The 18,042-nt window shown below is 44.4% G+C and overlaps 1 protein-coding gene across 9 annotated transcripts in view; it reads right to left on the bottom strand.

The window, feature by feature from the left end:
- The window catches only part of SOCS5 (suppressor of cytokine signaling 5), a 91,113-nt gene that overhangs the window by 27,209 nt on the left and 45,862 nt on the right, over positions 1-18,042 (bottom strand). For 2 of the 9 annotated variants that reach the window (XM_054196508.1, XM_054196515.1), the window contains exon 1: positions 8,347-8,478. The exons of the other annotated variants lie outside the window; for them this stretch is intronic. The gene's annotated coding sequence lies outside the window, so the exon portion shown is untranslated. Of the gene's footprint in view, positions 1-8,346; positions 8,479-18,042 lie in introns of those variants that run through there. 9 annotated transcript variants of the gene reach the window in all.

Genomic DNA, 18,042 nt, shown 5'->3' with positions numbered 1-18,042 from the left:
AAAATATCCCTAGAATATAGACTACTACGTGGATTTACGGAACTTGCAAACATTTTAATTGAGACATGAAAGCATCATAGAATACCATAAGTTATTTTGGAATTGTCATACTAGATAACTAATTGCTAAGTTATCTTTATAATAAAGAACAAAAAAGAATTTTCATCCTCAAAGTGAATAAGTGAATAGAAATTAGAAACTCAGTATTGTACATTGGTAAAACTGTAGAAATACATTAGGCTTCCAGAACAAACGTAGATTTTCTCCAAAAAAGTCCATTTCAAGCATTCTCTTCTGAAGATAACTAACAAACCAACAATCACAATGTCATAATCCAAGATGGGACAGAAATTTGTCAATTGCCAAATCAGGCCATAAGCTAATAATGTCAGCAAATACTAACAGGCAGACAAAGCACTCCTGAAATACAGTAATGGGATATAACATAAGAATAGCCCAGCCTATGAAAGGTACACCCCATAAAAAACCTTCCTGGCCAATACATGCGGCTCAGCAAAGAATACAAGAACAGGTGAACTACTTATTAATACATCCGTGATATCCTCTCCCAGAGTCAGTACTTTGTAGTTCAGGGCCTTAAACCCAGGGGTAGTACCTTTGCATTCTCCAAGATTACATTCATAGAAACTTTAATCTCACAATCTTGAACTAAATTATCACATATAATTTGTCTTGTGCCTGTAAGAACCAGAGGTCCTGTTGTCAAATTTCTTGCTTCTATAAATAAGGCATCCAGATCTTAAGGACAATTATGCTGAAACTTTAAATCCAGTTTATATACAGATCTATCCAGCATTGTGACAATCTGCATTAAGGCCTTGACTTACTATTAGTAAACAAATAAATAAATTAAAAAAAATAAAGCAAAATCAAAGCAGATCATATCTCTTGCCAAAGCTTTAAAGAACGTCAAATGTCCAAATGAGTTAAGCCACTGGCGAGAGCTTGCAGAAATACCCAGTGAGATCTTGACAGCAGAAACTTCGCTCACTTTGAATTCAAGGGACCCTTCTTACATTAAGGATGTGGCTAGATAAGACAGACTTGAGAGAACAAACCACTGCAGTCTGAAGGGACAGCACACCACCATCACCCCCCCTCTGCACCCTCTCACACGCCCCAGACCACTCTCTTATGCCAACGCCAGCACTCAGAGTTGATCTCCCTGGCAAGTTGGTATCCCTCAACAAGCCATTACCAACTAACCCAGAAAAGAAAGGAGAACATCATGGATTAAATGAACTGGTTGAATAAAAATTGAGAAATCGTGTCAGAGAATCTGGGGACTTCAAGTGCGTAAAAATGCAGGTACAATTTAGGACAGGTCAGACAGCAGCTTTATTAACTACGATCACAGTGAGAGAACATTGACAGCATCTCTCCTGGTCCTCTGCCAAGTGATTGCAGAGACCTAACAACCTGTACACTATTTCAGAAAAAGGCAAGGAAAAACAATCATTTCAACGTTAACAAAGCCAGGTACCCATCCCTGAGAAGGATGGACTCCTTAAATCCCTTGCTAAACAACCACAATTCTAAGGAGGACACAAGCAGTAAATAACATGACAATATGGAGAGATGTCTCTTGGGGGAGCCTATAGACGTGACACACCCAGTATTATCCTAGCTCAGAAGTGGGGAGTTGGAAACAATCACAGACTGTTAGCTTTTAGTTGAAAGGAATGTTCTTTTACTGAAGATAAGATTAAGAGGTCTGGCAAAGAGATTAAGGATTAATAATTTTACCACCACAACTGTTTGGCAGCTTAAAAATACATAGTTATTATACATATAAATACATATTCCTCTTCTAAGCCATGAGTGAGACCAATGAATGAGAAATGAGATCTAACAAGTCTAAAATACTGCAAGACACAAATGAATAAAAATTTTAATTTATTGAGCAAATTTTAAGTAAAAAAAATGCATTTTGATAAAATTGTTGGTTTAACTACTCATCCAGCACATCTGAAGTAATGAACTACAAACCAATTTTAAAATACTATTTATATATTTAATTGAATTCCACTTTCTATCCAAGTGAGGCTTAACATATGTTTTAAAAAAATAAAAGTATATAATTCACCGTTCCCAACAGAAATGTGAAAACTAAAGATCTAAGAAAACAAAGCATCAACTAAGCAGTATAAGTGTTTAACCAATTCTATCACACAAAGGTTCCAGTCAACTGAAGATTAAAGATAATTTGCAGTCTAAAATTAATTCACTTTATCCATATGCTACTTCGAAAGAATAAAGAGACCTCTTACTGCACTAGTGGAATGACTAAAATACTTCCTTCTTCACAGAGGCCAAACGTAACAGCGCTCGAAAAAACAAAGCTCAGTATTGGGTACTTTTTCCATAAGCAAGTCAGTTAATAAATCAGACTTTGCTGCACAGGCCTTACTGCAAAACCAAAAGCCTAAGGTACAGAGGCAGAGTGTATAGTTGGATAAAAAAGCCGATGTACCTAAGCAGACAGAATTCAAGGCATCAGAAGTTAGAGACACCTTGGAGATGGAAGTCTGTTGTTCAAGCTCTTTTCAAGAAACAGGCCACTTGCTGGTCTGCCCTATAAACATGTTCATCCTTAGCTAGCCAAGTTCCATGAAGAAAATTAAGTCAAACTGGCATAAGCAAGCACTACAGCCTAAATTCCTGTTATTTAAAGCCAAATATTCTAAGATATTATCTTGATCAGCTTTTATCACAATCTTGATCAAGCCTAATTGATTCAACTGCAGTCCTTGAGTCTCTACTAGCCTAACGGAAATATGTAAAAGGTGCCAAGTGCCAGACCTTTTTATCCCAGAATTACAATTCTTAATCCTATGATTGACATTTGGGCCTTCAGCAATGAGGCACAAATAATTTCATCTGGGAGCCAGGCTGACTGTTGAATTACTTTCAGAATTCATTCTGCTGAGAAGGAACAAAAATGTTATAAGATTTAGCACTGCAAAGAAAACTATTTTTGATTGCTTTTACTGCACTTACATTTTTAAGCAATCTTTCAAATTTCACCTCTGTAAATATACTCCAATCAGAAATCACTGGAGCACTTGCAAACACTGTAAAAGATTCTTTCTGCCTGTAAGAAACTGGTGCTCGCCCTAAGTATTGTGATATGTATTGCAATACAACCATATTCTAAGAATGCTCCATGCATCATCAACAACGAGGATATTTATTATAAAAACCTTGAGCTTAGAAAGACCTTATGCACTGCACTGAAATTTTTCTTATTCTGCTGCAGCAAAAAGAAAAGCAAATTCCTGCCCTCTTTGATTGTGCAACTACTGTAGAGACCCAAACTTTCACAAGAAAGGACTACTGGCTTAAATACTCCAGCCGATAACATAGTACATAATCAAGTAGTATCCAGCTAGCCAAGAACACACCGTATATGGCTACATAAAGAAAATACTTCAGAGTCCTCAAGAAGTATTACTTATCTGGGCAGCCTCCATCTCCCCCTCCTTCTTATCCCAATCTTTCAAAGATAGGCTTTAAATGCTTTGCAGCTGTCCAACATTAAGGCTGAAGAATTCAACAACCACGGCTGTCTGTGTAAAAGCACAGGATAAAACGCAACTACCACCTTTATCCAGGAATTCAGGACCAGTTACGGATCCAGAAGAGGTTCCTGATTGCAGACCTCTTTAACAAAATCTGGATAAGGTCCCAAGAGCAGACAGACCTGTAAAATTATTCTTTCTTCCTTCCAGATAATCCTTCAAAGGAGTTTCTACCATATAAACTAGTGCAGACTATGCATAACTACATTGAGTTTTAGCCAACCTCTCTCACAGCCAAAAATATCAACCACCACCACTGCACACATTTTCTTACCGAGATTTTCAGAAGGTCTGCATAATCTTATAACCATGAAGTTAGTGAGCCATTTCGTATTTCCTGAAACTGAACTGCACATTAGATGATTCACCAATTAGTGTATTCATGAAGCTTTAAAAAGCAATCAAAATTTCATTTTTGTTGAAAAATTTAACAGAGATGTCCAGCTGTATGCATGGAGAGAGCATGTGGGCTTTTCTCCTTTATTTAACTTAACTAACAGCTACGTTAGCTGGTGAAAAATATTCAGTGTGTCAGAGTTAATTTATAGAGCTGACAAAGTATAAGGGCTCCAGAAGGTATAGCATACATTTACTAAACTTCAAATACAATATTTTAACTAGATATAGCTCAAAGATTAAAATAAGCTGTCCAACAACCAAACCACACACATACATTTCATTTCAGGACACTTCTTATTTAATGGAGCAATTGCATGTTTATTCCAAATTAATGCACAGGTTAACAGTATCAGAAAAGTTGATAATCCTTCTGACCCCAACCCCCATAAATCAAAATGCATTTTTTTAAACTAGGTTGACATCTTCATAAGACAACAGGCATCTCAATACAGTGCAGGCCATGATCAGATGGAGGGGAAGCACTGCCTATTGCTCAACACAACCAAACCTTGCGGCCTTAATGAAGCCTCTAGGCATAAATACCACACCATAATACTAAGCACTAATTTCCCCTTAAGGTTGAAGAAACTACCAAGCATAGCTCTTGGGGAAACAAGAGGCAAGGAAATCTGCCTAAAATAGACAGCTACTCAAGAACTACTTAACTAGACAGCCTATTCCAATAGTTTGGAACAGGAACTAATATTTTATGAGTTTATGGTGAAGCCTTTACAACAAAGGCTCGCTCTTTCATTCTACTAAGTCAAGAATGTAGACTTTAGTGAAGAAAAAGGTATCCTGTTTAGTTTGTTTTCACTATTTGTAGCAGTAAATGAAACATCACCACTTTAACTAAATCTTAAGAATAGATAAGCCTGCTGTACAAAAGTTACATGGAATCATCTGAATCCCGTGAAGTATTTAACAAAAATTGAGCTATTTAGCAACAAGCAATCAAAGGACAAGGTGGTTTACAACTATTAACAGCAATCATCACTATCCTTTGATTAGACTAAAATACATCTCTTACTTAACTTTAATCATAATGAATGAGACCAGGAAAATGCACATTATACCATTTGGGTTATCAGCCCATCAGGGAAACACACAAATTGCCACATCAAATTCGATGAACAGCCTTCTCTCTAGAACCTTGCCGCAGAGTGACAGGTTTCACATGTTTCAAAGAAGATTAAAAAAAACCTTTCTAATAGAACACAGTTGATTTCTAATCCCTTCCATCTGCTCTCTCTTTCTTAGATGTACCTGCCATCATTAAAAGACCAATAAATGAGCAATTCTGGATATTCCTCCAAGGACTAACCCAGCCATTTTTCCAATGCTCTCATACATATGAAGTCATGTCAAGTTATTGCATGCTACCCAGCTGTCTAAATTCACTAGTTGGTTGTATTGCTAATGCAATTCTGAAACCAGAGTAGATGCAAGACATCTAGACCAACTGGAAAATCAGAACAGATTTCAGCAGCTCAGTCCATCAGGTCTCACAATTGTTTTGTTTTCTCTTTTTTTGTAGCTTGCTTTGGACTGACAAAGAATGCACCCTTGAAGTACAACTAATTCACTCTGCGATAGTTATTAATGTACAAAGCCCACAAAAAGACAGAACTGAATCTGTTCTGAAAAAGACCCTATTGCTAAGACTATTGCTTTGATACCAGGCCCACTTGAATATCTTGGTTTGGTTTACAGATTGACAACTGTGAATGAATTAGGAGTTTGTTAACTTGGAAACTTGTCTTCTTTCAGTATCTCACTGTAGCAACCTCATCAACTGAGGATATTCAAGGTAACAGGGGTTATGTTCAGGCTGAGGGCTGCATGACATCTTCAGCAGGAAGCCTTTACAGGCACAAACCTGCAGGACATGAGATCTTGAGGTGCGTGAACCACACCTTAAGATTTCTATGGACGTAACACAATTTAACTACAAAATTGCCCTAATGTCATCTGTGTGCGCAGCGGCTCATGAGAGATTGGAACTCAGAAGAAAAGTTATGAGATCTAAGTGAGTAAGACAAATAGCATTTGGGGGCTATGATGTACCCAACGGTCAGTACCTAGTGACACAACCCCAGCTTCCCTTCCTGAAATGGATTTATGAAAGTACATTCCATCCTCCTCAATAATCCATTGGACTCAAAACTTCTGGCACCCATAAATTACAATCTCAATGTTGCACAAATACACTTTGTGGGGAGGAATGGGACTAAAAAGTCTCCTTTGTAAGAGTACTGTATCTTGGAGTAACATCCCTAAAGTGAAGTTAACCAGGTTTACATGAAAGGAAATTAGGAATTGCACCCTCATTGTATAATCCCATAATAAAAATAAAAGCACTTCTAGAAAGACACTTTAAGACACTGACTCTGTAAAGAACTTCACACTAAAAGGTCCACCAACTGAACAATCTCCTTACAGTACTGGGTCCTAACTGAGAGTATATTAACAAAATCATTAAAATGAAACTACTCTAAAGCTACATTTTAAATGACAGTACCCTTAAAAACTAGTGAAATATTTACTATGGTACTTGCAACCACAGAAGGGTCTTTTTTGCCATTCACCTAGGAAGAAAAAAACCAAAACCCCATACCCTGAAAGGCAACAGCTCACCTCTAAAAGACTACTAAGTTTAAAAAAATTACACAAATGATGTTAAGATACAATTAAAAAAAAAAATCACGAAAAGAGAATACTCAAGTGTATTCGAACGATCTGAAGTATTTAGATAGCCATGAAAATGCAGTTTAGTCTTCTGCACAATGTTTTAAAGAGGAAACAACCTCTCAAGATTTTCACTCTCATCTTGATATCCAATGCACATACTTAGTTCACCTGTCTTCTGAAGGAATCAGATCAAATTGAAATGATATCCAGTCAACTTCCATGCAAATTTATAGAACATATTAATTTTTAAATGAGGTTATATAAATGCAAGCTTTAGTACTACTTTCCATTCATATCTTCTCCCTGCAAATAGTTCACTTGGGCCACCTCTATCCCCAAAACATTTTCTTGTTACAGGAGTATACTTCACCAACAAAAGCACTCCTGAAGTTGTTGCAATTTATGTGAGAAAAGCCATATGTTTAGCAAACTCACAAACCATACTGCAATTAGCTTCAGTGGAAAAGTGCTGTATTTGTCATAAGAAGGTTCTTGTGGCATGGTCAGGTATCACACCTCACAGGACGGGGTATAGTACCCCATATGACGATTAGCCTAAAATTTATAGCTTACAGTCATAGAAACGTTGCAGAAAACTTCAACAAGTTTTAGAGGAGAAAGGGGGGAGGAGGGGGAAAAGAAGGAAGTATTCAAGGTATGGAAGCCCAACTATTGAACATGCTGTGCTCATAAGAATATATGATCAGATGATACACAAACCTGATGAAACAAACCTATCAAGAGACAGAAATGTATTCCACACAATTAAGCTATTGTGATTCAGCGCAAGTATTGAATTACAAAGTTAACAACAGCAGAAATAACACGATTTACTGCTTCTGCAATTCCCAGAAACCATTCATAACTTTGAGTTAGATGCATATAAGGGCGACTTCTAAACTTTTGAGTGCTCATGAGGGAAGCAGCCTGATGTTCGAGGCAGCACCCTCCGCAGAAGGGGTTAGCAGCACGTTGTGTGCCCCGAAGACTCTTTCATGGCAGGTTTGCGGGGGTGATTTCCACATGGACAAACGCGAATGCAAACCCAACGACAGCAGACCGACGGCCAAAACCACCACCCACCCCCCGCTCCTGCACTAGCTCCAAAATTCACCTGGAAGCCCCAGAGGAGCAGCCGCAGCCCGGGGCTGCCGTCCCGACAGCCGCCCGACACGGGGCACCCCCAGCCGCCCGCCTCGGGCTGCCGGCTCCCCAGAAGGGCTGGGGGGGGGAAGGGGTTAACTTCCAGCCCCCCGGGCTTGGCTGCGGACACCAGCCCCGGCTCCCCCCGCCTCTCTCGGGAGGGCGGCCGGCACCGAGGGGAGCTGCCCCCCATACCGTCCCGTCCGTCCCCTCTCCGGGGCGGCCTCCTCCCCCGGGGACATCCCGCCGCGCCCCGGCCCGGCCGAGCTCCGCAGCTCAGCCCTCGTCCCTCCCGTTCGCCCGGCCCCGGCCCTTTCCCCTGCTCCCTCGGGCGCTGGCTGCCCGCGTCCGGGAGACGGCGGCAACTCCCCGCCTCCCTCACGGAGCCGCGGCCTCGGCGGGCGACAGCGGGGCCGGGGACCGCGGCGGGGAGCGGCCGCCACTGTCCGCCGGGGGGCGAGCGGAGCAGGTCCCGTCCGCCCAGTCCCGACCCCGACCGGGAGGCACCTACCGCTGCGCCACGGCGGGGACAGCAGCCCCTCAGCGCCGTCCCGCCGGCCCCAACGGCCGCAGCATCCTCCGCCGCCCCGCCCGGGCCCACCGCCTGCCGCTCGGAGCCCGCGGACACACCGATCCAGCGGAGCCCCCCCTTCCCCGGCCCCCCTCCGCCGAATGGAAAATAGTTCCCCGGGCCCTGGAGCGGAGAGAGCGGGAGCGACACCTCGCTAGCCAATGAGAGCGGGCCTGCCCCTCAGTAGCGCCAATGGGAGAGGCAGGCTGGCTGAGGCGGGGCTTCCCCCAGCCTACCGGGCCGCGGCGTCGGGACTGACCCGCTAGGATGTCTCCGGCTGGCCTCCCGTTGGCAACCATCTTGGAATCGGGCACGATGCCCAAGCTGGGAAGGGGCTCGCCGGTGGCCATTTTGGGTTCGGGCTGAGGGGTGCGGGGAAGGGCTGGGTCACGTGGTGAGGGCCGACGGGAGGAAGCGGCGGGCAGGAGGAGGGGGGGGCACTGGTCGGTCCCTCCCCAGCGGGCCGGACCGGGCAGGGCACCGTCCCGCCCGCGGAAGGCGCAGCCGGGCCGAAATTCACTCATGACACCCGGCGTCAGGACAGGGAGGCAGCGCCTCACCCGGCCTCCAAGACCCCACGGAGCGCGGGCGCGGGCCGGGCCCGGGGGGAGCCCGGCTGGCCGGGCCCGGCGGCGGTGCGGGCCCCGCCGCTTTTCCCCGCCGCCACGGCAGCGCTCGCCCTCGGAAGGCTGAGAGAAGCGTTGAGAGCGGCTCCCAGCGCGGCCCGAGTGCGCGTTTTTTCTTTTTTTAAGGAGATGGCTGCCGGGCGGGCGGACCTGCCGTGGCAGCTACTGGTGCAGGTAACGCCGCCCCGGCATCCTGACTGGAGGAGTCAAACGGCTCCTCGTAAGCAGAAGGGACTACGAAACGCCTGCTGATTGAGAGTCTTGAAGACATATGGATGTTCACAGAATCATAGAATGGTTTGGGTTGGAAGAGACCTTAAAAATCATCTAGTTCCAAGCCCCCTGCCATGGGCAGGGACACCTCCCACTGGACCAGGTTGCTCAAAGCCCCATCCAGCCTGGCCTTGGACACTTCCAGGGATGGGGCATCCACAGCTTCCCTGGGCAACCTGTTCCAGTGCCTCACCACCCCCACAGTAAAGAATTTCTTCCTGATACCTAGTCTAAATCTCCCCTCTTCCAGTTTGAAGCCGTTATCCCTCGTCCTATCACTACATGTCCTTGAAAAAATTCCTTCTTCAGATACTGGAAAGCTGCTGTAAGGTCTCCCTTACATTGTTGGATGGGATTAATACCGCGTTCAAAACAGTTTCCCCTCCCTACAACAGGGGCCAAACTCGTTGCTTGGCTACAGTACAGGTGAAGTACGTTTGATCACGTCAGAGAAAGGAATTGCTTATTGCTGCACCAGTACAAAATGACAGCTTGGCATTCCAAGTAACAGAGCGCATCTCATCTTTCTGCATCTATCAGACAAACTGGGACACTACAGGACAGAGGGTGGACAGTCACATGTGGAAAAATGGTTAGATCATCCAGCTCAGAGGGTGGGGGTCAGGGGGTTGTACTTTACTGGAGCCACTAGCAAGCAGAACACTGCAGGGGCCAGTGCTGTTTGACATCTTTCTCAGTGACTTTTGAGGAGGAGATGGAGTGCGTGCTCATCAAGTTTGCAGGTGATGCCAAAGTGGGACGGTGGCAATGCTGGAGGACAGACCTGCCATTCAAAGGCATCTAGACTGGTTGGAGGAATGGCCTGAACAGGAAGTCTACAAAATTCAGCAAGGACAAACTGCAAGGAAATTCACCAAGTCAAGCACCTGGGAAGGAAGAGTCCTCTGCAACAATACAGGCTGGGGACTGGTGGGCTGGGGAGCAGCTTTGCAGGAAAGGACATGGGGTCTTGGTGGACAGCAAATTGGCCATGAGCCAGCAGTGTGTCCTGGCAGCAAAGGTGGCCAAGAGCATCTTGCGTTGTACCACCAGCAGCATAACCAGTAGGCCAGGAAAAGTGATTATCTGTTTCTACTTAGCCACATGTAGAATAGTGTGTCCAGTTTTGGGTCCCTGAATGCAAGGGAAACCTCAGCAAACTGTAGCAAGTGCAGTGGAGGCCACCAGGCTGTTCAGGCAAAGCTGCGGCACTTGCCCTGTGAGGAGAGGCTGAGGTAACAGGCCTCTTTCAGCTTGGAGAAGAGGCAGCTTCAGAATACTTCTGCATACACAACACAGCCTAGCATATACGTTACCAGCAAAAACCCCAAAGATGAAATAATACACTGTATAAGCAAATCTGCACCTTGGAAGAGGATGAAAAATATAATGAAACATACATAATTGATGTTAGTTGCATTCAAAATGATACTGATGAGGCCAATGCGTGAATTTACATTTCTAGAACAGGGTAGCACTCATGAAGGATTCATGTGTGCCCAGCACAGATGCAGCTAAATTGCCACTTGGCAGTGCTACATAAACAGTGCAAGAAAGAATGAGCTAACAAGTAGTAACAACAGGCAAAATAAATATACAGGCAGCATAGCCAGGATCTAGTTAGTCTTAACAGCTCACCAAGGGGAAGTGCGAAGTCCTGCACCTGGGGAGCAACAGCCCCAGGCGCCCGTACATGCTGGGGGCTGACTGGCTAGAAAGCAGCTTTGCAGAGAAGGACCTGAGGGCCCTGGTGGACACCAAGTTGAACATGAGCCAGCGATGTGCCCTTGCCACAGACAAGGATAACAGTATCCTTGGCTGCATTACGAGGAATGTTGGTCGAGGGAGGTGATCCTTACCCTCCACTCTGCACTGGTGAGGCCACACCTGGAGTATTTGGGCTCCCCAGTACAAGAGAGATATGGAGCTACAGGATAGATTCCAACAGAGGGCTGCTAAGATGATTAGGGAATTGAAGTATCCCTCCTATGAGGAGAGACTGGAAGAGCTGGGACTGTTTAGCCTGGAGAAGAGAAGGCTCAGGGGATGTCATCAATGTATATAAATATCTGAAGGGAGGATGTAAAGAGGACAGAGCCAGGCTCTTTACAGTGGTGCCCAGTGACAGGACCAGAGGCCATGGGCACAAGCTAAAACACCAGGTGTTCTGCCTGAACATCAGGAAACACTTTTTCACAGTGAGGGTGACCAAGCACTGGAACAGGTTGCCCAGGGAGATTGTGGAGTCTCCATCCTTGGAGATATTCAAAAGCCATCTGGACATGGTCTTGGGCAACCAGCTCTAGTTGATCCTCCATGATGAGGGGAAGTTGGATGAGATGACCTCCAGAGATCCCTTCCAGTCTCCACCATTATGTGATTCTGTAACATTTAATATCACCACACCACCTGAGAGATTTTGCTTCTAAAGCATTGCTTATCTTTGTGTTGGTTTTGGCTGGGATAGCGTTAATTTTCTTCATAGTAGCTAGCATGGGGCTATATTTTGGATTTGTGCTGGAAAGTGTTGAGAATACAGGGATGTTGTTACTGCTGAGCAGTGCTTGCACAGAGTCAAGGCCTTTTCTGCTCCTCACACCGCCCTGCCAGCGAGTAGGCTGAGGGTGCGCAAGAAGCTGGGAGGGGACACAGCTGGGACAGCTGACCCCAGCTGGCCAAAGGGATATTCCATGCCATATGACATCATGCTCAGCATATAAAGCTTGGGGAAGAAGAAGGGGACTGTTCAGAATAATGGCATTTGTCTTCCCAACTAACAATTACATGTGATGGAGCCCTTCTTTCCTGGAGATGGCTGAACACCTGCCTGCCAATGGGAAATGGTGAATGAATTCCTTGTTCTGCTTTGCTTGTGTGCATTGGCTTTCAATTTACCTATTAAACTGTCTTTACCTCAACACATGAGTTTTCTCACTTTTACCTTTCTGATTCTCTCCCCCATCCCAGAGTGGGGGTGGCGGGGCGGGCAGGGAGTGAGTGGGCGGCTGCGTGGTGATTAGTTGCTGGCTGGGGTTAAACCACAACAATCTTTTCCGCAGTTACCCAGTACTGACTCCACTTGTATAAAAGTTCCATAAATCAGTTTTAGCTTCAACTTGTAGGCTGTTTCCCTTTTTAATTACTTCTGTAGCAAACTAGCATTCATTTTCACTTCTGGTATGTAGTAAATATTTTTATGCTAGATACTTACAAACTTCTCAGAGGTATAAAGTTTTAGTAACAAAACCCCCAAGATTTGCTATATCTCTTCTTATTCATGGAGCAAATCCTCTTGATATTACCATTTTTGTCAGGATTAAGGTTCAGTAATGAAAACACCTGCCATTCTGGTCTGCTACTCTGGCAAAGAACTAGTAACTGAATAGAGGGAAATAATCAACTACTTTGTTCTAACTACCATATGTTTTGTTTTGGGGATCTGACGATAGGAAATGAAAGAAAATAGGCTGCTACTTGCTATAAACAAGGAGAAAATTTCCTAATAGCAGCAGACGCAGGCTGTTCCCAGAGCCCAGCGGGATGGAGACTGTGTGACTGGTGGTTATTGTCCCCAGGCTTCACCAGCCTGACCCATGCAGCTGTGGGATCTACTTAGGTTCGGGGAGGAAGCGTTGGTGCAAGGGACCAGCACTGAGACCTCAAAGCATGATGCCACTTGTTGTGGTATTTCTGTACTAATGTGTTGGTATGGACATCTTAAAGAGCTGTATCAGTTAGACTTGGAAGAATATGAGATAGCCATGGGCAATCGTGGATGCCCCAGACTATGAGGCTGTAACGAGTCTATTAAAAGAAATCAGATCACCTTCTTTCTGGGGATGTGCACACACCCTTGAATGCAAAAGAGTTCTCTGGGGAAACATCTGGGCAATCCCTTTTTTCATAAGGCAACTCATTTTCCCAACAGAGGGCAATGGTCCGTTCATTGTGGGAGGACAAGGGGACACTGTGAAGAAACGGGGCTTGGAAGAAGGTGATCAGAGGCTGGAAACCGAGCAGGCTGCTACCTCCCACATTGGCCTGCTTTCATCTTTCGATGTTTATTTCCCGGGCGTGCCGCCAGCTCCCGTGTGCGCTGCCAACAATGCAGCGCAGCACTGCTGGGCATGCCATGCACAGTGCCCTCCGCCTGCCACTCCTGGGTGATAACGCCCACTTTCTGTGCTATCAGCCACCATGGTTGCTTCACCAGCCCTGAGCTACCACACTGACTGTGTTTCCCTAGCTCAGCTCTGCCGAATCGTTGCTGCTCAGTGTCCCTGGCTGATCCTGGTTCTCTGTGAAAAGTTGCTTGAGCCTGGCAAGCTCTGCAGCTCTGCCTCTGAGCACCTTCTCTCACTCCCTTCTCCAGGACTTGTCCTCTCTGCAGCCTAGAGCAATTCTGAGAAAGCAAATGCAGGCATAGACCTTAAATAAAACTTTTTAATCCCAAACAGAGCTTCATAAAGTTTGATGAAGTTAGTCAAAGGCACATGTTCTCCGCTCACTCCTAGCAGCAGCATCAGACACATACCAAACCTCAGCCAGTGCGTCGGGAGTTGTAAAATCAAATTGTAGTACAGCAAAACAAAACCGTGCCCTTTCAATTTTGGCTGGCATAGCCAGCAGCCTTCTCTGCAGACCCAGCATCTCTGCCCTGTGCCCAGAAGTCTGTGTGTCTGTGAGAGCCATGGTGCAGCTGTAGCGGTAGGACTTCACTGTGCCAGGGTGCTTCTTCCAGGCCATAGTGACACACAGCCAGAGGATTGCCCATGAAAGTCAGAGCAGTCATCAGAAGTGTGGTCATTTGATGCTGCCTCCTTACTTCCAGGCTTTTTCCCTTCAGACTGGAACTAGGTGCACACTCGTCTCTCCTTCAGCCAGGCAGAGAATTAGTGATGGAAAATCTAAGATAATAGTGAGGAAAGACAGCTGCAGTAAAACAATAATAACCACTTTCATTATACTGCTGAGGAAATCTTGGTGTCTATGATTAAATAGTGTCAGCGAAGGACACCTTGAAGCAAGAGGTTGATGAGCATGTACTAGATAAACCACAAGATTTGGGAAGAGGGACTTGCAATAGGGACAAAGACCTCAGCAAAGCAAAAGTGGACAATCCTGGGGCAGGTAAAGCAAGCTTACACAAGTGCAAAGCCTTGCCTGGTGTCTAATCTAACAAAAATAACCTCAACATGGGACAGATTTAGGATTAAGAACTGAGGAACCCCCATCAGCAGGCCAGGCGGCTCCACGCAGCTGGACACCTTGAGCTACCAAGTGCTACCCTGCTTTGCCTTCACTGACCTCTGACAGTTTTGCTTTCATGTAAAATCAGCTGCAGCATGGCGATCTGGTTGTTCGCAAGCTTACTCATTGTTAATTATACAGGACCAAAAAGTTGCATCTTGCCCAAATGAATAGAAGGCAAATTTTCACTTAAGAAAGTGAGAACCTCAGATATCAGAAGAGAACTATATATTTGAAATGTTGACCTGAACATCCAGCACACCTGCCCTGGCCAGGGACTGCCCTTCGAAGAAAAGGCAAGGCTGCTTAAATGACTGGAACCAAGCTGGGGAGACAGAGGTCCAAAGGTTTTTAATCTGGGCTAAGTGAACATGACTAGAAGTAGAAGGGTGTGAAATAAGGATACCCTGGTGCAATCACTGTGGCAGAGGAAGAGCTCAGAAGCAGTTACTTGCTTTCTCCTTCAGTCCTTCGCTTTCTTCTGCCTGCTCCAGTGCAGCTGAGCTGGGGGAAAGACCTCAAAGCCTTTCTGGATTTTTCTGAAGCTGAGTCATTGGGGTGGATGAAATAAGAACACCTATGATGCTCCTTTCTCCATTGTTGAATGAGCATTAACACCAAGGCCGAAACATCAGCTTTCTGATGCAGTAGCAGGTTCTCCGCTTTGCACAGGTGTTAAGAGTGATTCCTCCTGCCGGGCAAAGGACAGCCAGGCTCCAGGACAGCTTCAGGCAGGCGCAATGCATACAGTGACATTCAAAAGAACTCTGACATGTCCAAGCACCACCCAAGACTGTAGGATGTGGTCTTGATCTTTCTTTCACTGAGTAATACAAAACAACTGCTAGAACCGGTCCCTAGCCTACCCTCTTTTGCTTACATGCTTCTTCATTAAGTAGCTTCCAATCATCCCAAGAGTCTAGAAGTCTGCTCTTGCGGGTGCGAGGAAGGTATCATTTTAAAATATTTTCCTTTGAAATGGATTTATTTGTGATCATCTCTGGTGCTCTATTACTAATTTGTTAATTGATGTACTTTTCTCTCGTTACCAGTAAACAGCATCTACCATGACCTTAAAATGACAGCAGAGTCTGAAGTTTTTGAGAGGAAGGTAGGTGATTTGCAAAAAGTCAGGACTTAGCATTTTTTGAAAACTGTGTCTCTCTTTAAGGTATTTGAAACTGAAGGTGTAAAAGCAAAGAAACCCCAAATCATTAGTTACTTCTGAAAATTTTAGCCAGGGAACACTTTTTTAGTGCTGGTTGTGGAGTCATTAATTATCACTGCATAGAATGTAATAACAAACCAGAGCTCCCCAATGGGCAAAAGCAAACCACTTCTCTCCTAGCTTTTCTTTTTTTTTTTTTTTTTTACAGCAATAATAAAACATATTATTATGCACTTCCAACCATGAATGTTCTCCAAAGCAACTTGATATTAAAACCCAAATCTGACTGGATGAGTTTTTACAGATTGTTACAGCAGGGCAAGCCAGGAATGTTATTAGAGTGGCCTGAGGCATGGTGCTATTCCATGGAAACTGAAAAACAGTTAAAAATTTGAAGTGTTCCAAAATTCATTTTCTCAAAGGGGATTTGTGGCGCTGCTGAGATTAGAGCTGTTCCTATTCAAGCAGCTATGTTCCCGATGAGACCTTCATTTGTGCCTATTTTGTCTCAACGTTCTGGTTTATTTCACCCTGGCAGAATACTAATGTGAGCTGGCGGTTGTGTTGTCTGGACTTGTTTCGTTTTCCCTCCTTTCTTCAGCGGCAATGCATTTGCATAGTTTTTCAGGCTACAGCAACAGCAGGAAAAGATTGGGTTGAAACCTACTTAATGCCACCCAAATACATTCCAGGTTTGTATTTTCAGGGCTCAGTCCCCATGACTGCGTACTGTGCTGCAAGACTGGCAGACCGTGCCTTCCACAATTCAACATGGAAGACCAGTTTTCCACATTGATGTAGCACTCCTCATCTGCAGAAGTCACAGTTAGTTAGAAAGAGGCTGAGCAAAATGATGTGTAACTCAGGTGCCAGCATGAACAGGATTGCGTTATTTCACCTTTCTGAGTTTTAGAGTGAAATTTGGGTGCAAACAGATAAGAATCAAGGCAAGAGACATGGGCGAAGGTTTCTCAATATAGGTATGAGCGACCTACAAAGTTGCTTTAAAATACCTCTTTGTTCCCCAGGTCACTTGACTGTCAGCATAACTTGAGTATAAACTGAAGCAGCTGAACAGTCCCCAAGAATATCTGTGCAGGCTACATTCTTCTGTGGCAGTGCCTACCAGGAGGTGCTTTGGGAGACATTCTGCTTGGTGGCTTCACTCCACTTGGAGATTTCCAGACTTCCAGCAAAGATGTTTTGAACTTGCTCTGTGTGTTCAGAGCACTGAAGATCAGTGATGTAGGACTGAGGGTTTAGATCTCTTACCCTCATAAAAATCTGATTATAATCTGTAATGTTTGATGTTAGTGGCTACCAATGGGATTTCTGAAGGCTGGCAGCTAAACTTAAAGAATGGAAAAAAGTATTGAAGGAGTCCATACAATGTCAAAACATCTGAATGATTTAACTTAAATTATCTTGTGTCTGAGCATGTGCCTGTATGTATGCATAAATATACATATAAATATAAAAGTAATCAATATCAAGGTAGTAAAAAAAAGACAGAACATGTCAAATTTTCTTAACTCTGTCAAGAAACACAGAAAATACCGGTGTGTTTATTTATTTCTTTGGATTTGGGATTTTGTTGTTGTTGTTGTTGTTAAGGGGAGAATACAAACTGTGAAATACAACTACAGCCATCATTGAAGAGAGCTGCACAAATGAAAATTATAGGCAAATGAGAACGAAATGGTTAGAATACTAATAAACATACAATTCATGTGAATCCAGTGTAATTTACATAAGAGTAAACCAGGTTTATGTTAAAATTAGTGCCTATTTCCTGTATCAGGGCTGTCTGGATTTACTACAGATTGGACACTAAAAGATGTCCTTATAGTAACAACAAAATAAAGACTTGAAGCTTTCTTTTCTTGAAGCAAATTCACAGAATCACAAAGTCAGAGAACAGTTGAGGTAGGAAGGGACCTCTGGAGGTCATCATGTCGCCCAGGACTGTGTCCAGTTGAGTTTTTAATATCACCAAAGTCGGAGACTCCACAACCTCTCGGGCTGTGCCACAGTAAAAAAGTGTTTTCTTGTGTTCAGATGGAATTTCACATGTTTCATTTGTGCCCATTGCCTCTTGCCCTGTCTCTGGACACTACTGAGAAGAATCAGCCTCCCTCTTCATTGCCTCCCGTCAGGTATTTGCACACATGGATAAGATCCCCCAGCACCTCCTTTTCTCCAGGCTGAACAGTCCCACCTCTCCCAGCCTCTTCTCCTACGAAAGAGGCTCCAGTCCCTTAATGACCTTTGTGGCCTTGTGCTGGCTGGACTCCCTCCAGTAAGTCTACATCTCTCTTG

Source organism: Rissa tridactyla, chromosome 3 (genome assembly GCF_028500815.1).
Source record: "Rissa tridactyla isolate bRisTri1 chromosome 3, bRisTri1.patW.cur.20221130, whole genome shotgun sequence".
In the NCBI taxonomy this organism is placed as follows: Eukaryota; Metazoa; Chordata; class Aves; order Charadriiformes; family Laridae; genus Rissa; species Rissa tridactyla.
This window is presented reverse-complemented; position numbering and strand designations above follow the sequence as displayed.